Genomic DNA, 5,297 nt, shown 5'->3' with positions numbered 1-5,297 from the left:
CATGGCAGATTTGTCCAGGCAACTCACTTGTCTCCTTTCCACTCTGATAGTCCTTCTCATGAGCTATACAGGGGTGTCCTTGTGGCCTGTCACTCTTATGCCCGGCCACCAAGCCCTGGATTGGATGGAGGTTTCCTTGAAAAAGGATCCCAGCTGACCCAAGACTGTCCTCAGTGACCTGTCCTGCTCATGAACCAGCCTCTGTGGGCATACACCCGCAAAAGGGGAAGGATCTGGCCCCCGCTTCCCCAGCCTAATTTGTTGAAAAATAAAACTTGGCTCCACTGGAATGCCTTCAAGGGTCTGCCTTTCAGGCCTCGGCAATAGCACCCCGACGCAAGCCATTTGCATGGATGGTGCAGACAGTGGGCTCTCGAGTGGAACCTTCAAGACATACGAAACTCCCAGGCCAGGGCTGGTGTTGTGGCATATGTAGATCTGGAGGCATTATGATTCCTGGGAGTAGAGAGCCCCAGTCACCTGCGACCCCACTATGGCTGATTCACATGTTGAGGTTTACAGGTAAGGGTGCACATTGGTGGGTGGGACGGCATGGCATGTGGTTTGGCTTCGGCTTTGCAGCAGCCACGAGAAAGGAAAAGCACTTGCATGAGTGCCTGTCCCTGCAGCATGGTGGCATGGAGCATCCTCCCTCATTCCCCTTAGTCTGCCACTCTCGTTAGAGTGCGAACCAGGATTTTTTACCATGGTGTCATCGCCCAATTTGTGAATGACAACTTCCTCTCCAGCAGCAGCACTTCCTTGTGGAGTTTGTATTAGTTACCCATGTAAGCCAGATCTGAGAGTGGGAGGCCATAACACTGAAGTTTCTTCTTCACCATATTTTCCCATCTGGAGGAAAAGCTATCCAATAAAGTAAGGGCGGCCAAACCAGAAGTATTGTAAATTAATTTAAGCCAATAGTTGAAAATAAGTGACCAAATGCAGTCTTAAATTGGGTTTAACCTGGTCTTAATTCTCAAGAAAGCATTTTGTATGCATGGGACACCAAGGATAGATCTAAGAACCTTGGACTGTACTGCCTTTAAAGAATGAAAATCTGCGTATATGCAAATTTGAGCACCATACAATAATTGACACACAACCTTACCCTTAAAGGCTTTCACCACCGCTGATATATATTTACCTCCCTTGGAAAAGTAGAATCTGGACAACACAGTTGCGCTTCTATGTGCACCTTGGGTGGCATGACTGCCAATGAAGTTACCAAGACAATGGGCTACATGACAAGCAGCAAAAGGGGGTTTACCACCAGTCCATGTCTCACCCACTGCACATTGGTGATGTGGGGTCTGGGTCTTCCACTGAAAGGCAAGACCAAGAAAGTTTAGTCCAGCTGGAGGAGGCAGTGAGTGAACCAATTCCCTCCCCTGCAATCAGAAAGAGAGGGGAGGGGTACTATCATGAACCCTGAGGGAGGAATGCAGAGGATTCTCCAGAGAGATCCCCAAGCAAGGCAAAAGAATTACAGTTTCAAAATATAATGGTGCTGTGATGCAAAAGCATCCTATCTACTGACAAGGAATGTTGACCTTGGGATGCAAGCTGGAGGACTGCAGAAAAGACAAATAGGCCTGCAAGTTGTGTTGCAATGTGTACAGCCATGGAACAACACCTGGGGCTACTTCAGGTGGATCACCCCAATACATGAACTCCAAAACCTTGCTGCAGCGTGTGGAGAGGGGTGATTCAGATGAGCGTCCCTCTCACATTATTACAGCATGTGCCAAGAATGCATCGGCACATCCTCCGGTGACCTCAGATCTGTGTCAAGGATGCACCTTCCCTGTTCTTCTCTTGTGTGCAGGGCAATCATCTGGACTTGCCCTCAGAGAATTGTGGTGTAAGAGAACTTTTTTCCAGTGTATAGCAGGCAGAGGCTCTCCTGAGCAAGAAGTTGATCTGTGCAGGCACTATGAGATACAAGTTAGACATGCCCCCAGAGATGCAGCCGCATTCACAAAGGGAAACACTGCCATCTGTGTCTGGCTTGTATGAACAGAAGATGTTCGTATTTTGTGAGCCCAGAACAGCTGACAAAAAACCAAGCAAAAGATGCTGTGATTGTTGGTTACTGGCCTGTAGAATGCAATTGACAAGTTCCCAGATTGCCTATAGGTCAGTCACAGTGGGTCCTTTCAGCTGAAATTATGAGAACTGAGATGCTGAAGTATGGATCCTCATATGTATGGGGTTTGAAATGTTCATTTTTCTTTGCTTACAGCTCACATTCTCAGTAAGTCATGCCATCACACAGGGTGCCATGTTTGGGATGTGAGGGTCACTGCTACACAGTTAAATTATTGTGGGTTCCATGGCCTGAAAATGTTGGGGGTATCCAATGAGACTATTTGGGATTAGGAGATCCTACTCATGTGTAAAAAATCATGACTCTAGATGAGGGTTAAATTTGTGCTGCTTTACTCAGAAGAAAGCCCTAGCCAAACAACTGGGGGAGAAGGGGGTGCCAGAGATGGAACTGCACCTACTTAGTTACTTCTTGATTATCCATTAGTAAATGACATGCCACTTTAGGAGGAGGGTTGTAGCTCGGTGGTAGAGCATCTAGCTGGTACGCATATCATCCCTGGTTCAATCCTTGCATTGCCAGGTAGGGCTGTGAAAGAACTTTCTTTGTCAGAGAGCCGAGAAAGCTGCTGCCAGTCAGTACAGTATAGACAATACTGACCTAGATGGCCAATGGTCTGAGTTGGTATAAGGCAGCTGTAGCAATCGGCCCCTCCCTTACCCTAAAGAGTGAATCGGAAGTGAACCCTACCCTATCAGGCAGTGACCTCTGAGGATCAGCCACTCAGCACATGGTGACCAGGACCTAGAGGGCCTGGTGGCAGGAAGTGAAGGGGGTATTTGTTCTCAGAAGGAGCCAGGAGGGTGATGAGAGAAGATGGGGAGCAGGCTTCGTGAGCACCATCAATGAAGTCTTGCTGCCTCATGGCTAACAGCCAGCCTGGAAACTTCTCTCATGGAGGGACATCTGCAGATCCTTGAGAGACAGGATTGCAGGAAGCTTGAATTCTCTCCTGGAGTTTGGGGTAAGTTCATGGAGAAAGGAAGCCAAGAGCTTTTGGCTTCAGAAAGACTTAGACAGGGAATAGTGTGATAGCTAGCCTGCATTAGACAATTTACTTTCCTTTTGTGCTTTGCAAATCCTTACACCTGGTCTATTGTGTTTTCTTTTGGATTGTAACCTTCTAAGAAATTCTAGCCGGAGCCCTTTCTATCCCACCAGGGGGCTGTAGAAGTCTCTGTACCCCATAAAGTTTCCTTGCAACTGGGGATGCTTTTTGAATTATCCTTGCAACTGGGTAACCACGATTTTTAAAGCATGCCACTCTAAATACCAGCTGGGGTGTGCTTTGAAAATATTCTTGCAAGTACTGAGTGTTTCTGTTACCTGTAACTGAAAACTGAGAAAGCCTCAGACTGAAGCAGTGTGTAGTATTTTTGAATAAAGTTTTTCTCTTTTTGTTCTTTGTATCTGACCTGCCTCTGAGTGGATTTTTAACTCAGGAAAAGGGGTTTTACTATGGTGCAAACACGTCTCAATTCTGATTGCTCAGCAGTTCACATACCAAATTTGCTCTTCACGTGTAGGCTTCACGTGGAAGTTTTTCTGTACTTTTTCATTTGTAAAGTACAGAAATTGTACTTTTGTACTTATTTCATTGTACTTTCCCCTGCTAAATGAGCAAAGAGACATCTTTTAAAGTGGTGATTATCTTATTTAGTAGGGGGAGAGCAACTGGCCCTATCCAACCCCAGCACAGCATCCTGTTGCTAGTGTCTACCTTATGTTTCTTTTTTAGATTGTGAGCCCTTTGGGGACAGGGGAACATCTTATTTATGTATTATTTATTTTTCTATGTAAACTGCTTTGAGAATTTTGTTGAAGAGCGATATTTAAATATTTGTAGTAGTAAAAGAAGGAGAGTTTCCCTGGAATTGTACCCATACCAGGGAGGGATTAAACTCTGTTAAAAAGTGGGTGTGGTGGCAGTGATTACCAAAGGGACAGTTTTAAGTTTTAAAAGAACAGCCTTTGTTGAGCAAACATGGAGGGAATGATGCAGCATTTTTCTTTCCCCACGTGGACTTGCTCTGAGACAAAGCCTGGATTTAAATCCACTATTCGTTACAGCAGCTTACTATGTTCCTATAACTATACTACCCTGGGCCAGTTTGGACAAGACCTCACTGGCCCATGTTATTAGAAAAAGCATATACTGAAAGCACTTCTGTCATGAATCTTCCATGGATATCCTGATGCCATCATTTATCACTGAAATTACCACTCTGCATGTGCTCCAAATACCTTTTAAACAAGCAAGGGGATCTGCATATAATTCAAGGATGGTTCTCCTGTCTGTTTTCACACTGTCAAGTGAGAGAATCATGAGGTAATTTTGAGGGCTGAGGGAGTAACTGTTTCTCTGACAGATGAGGAATCAGGAGGAAAAAGAAAAGTGGTGCTGCAGTTCTCTGCAGGTTTACTCAGAAGAAAGCCCTTCTGAGCATAGTGCGTAATACATTCTGTATCTTTTCATTTGCACACATCTAGATAATTCAGTGTGTGATAATTCAGTGAAATGATGTGTGTGTGTTTTCAGAATCATTCTATAAATTAGAAATACTGCACCACGTTTGTATCAATTATTTGCCAGAGCTAATGTTTCCAAGGGTCCTGAGCACCAGCTGCTGGCATTGGCAGCTGTAAAAATATGGGAGTGGAAAAAACATGGGTCAGTCGGTCCTAAGAGATATGCGAGTGCCATTCTGAAGGGACAGGCGATGGCCTCCGTCGCCCTTGGCCGATTGAAAGGGAGTCGGGTTCAGATCCCTGAATCTGGAGTTTTGGATCCCCGAATCCGAAACCTCTTTTTTTAGCCCAGAGCCCATACCACCCTAGCTATGCTTCTGGGAGTAGGGGTGAGAAGAATCAAACTGTGCCTACTGAAGTCTCTTGAAATTATCCTGGTTATAGACAAAATACATTTTCTGCAAGGCAGAACATCAGAAAAAGTTTACATGAGAGAGGTAGTGTGGAGGAATAGCTTTCTATCCCACCACTACCACCATGTGTGCAGGAACGTGTGCCTATTCCTCCTAACCTCTTGGCGCTGCCACCAAGTAGACCTTTTGTATGGTTGATTCCACTAGAACACCATTTACACCTTTGTAAAAAAATTCAACCCCCCCCCACCTCAGTAGAGTGGAAAGTCTTATAGGCGTGGGGTAGAGACAAATCAACAAGCCTC

Source organism: Hemicordylus capensis, chromosome 6, assembly GCF_027244095.1.
Source record: "Hemicordylus capensis ecotype Gifberg chromosome 6, rHemCap1.1.pri, whole genome shotgun sequence".
NCBI lineage: Eukaryota > Metazoa > Chordata > Lepidosauria > Squamata > Cordylidae > Hemicordylus > Hemicordylus capensis.
The sequence above is the reverse complement of the archived record's forward strand: the minus strand, read 5'-3'. Positions refer to the sequence as shown.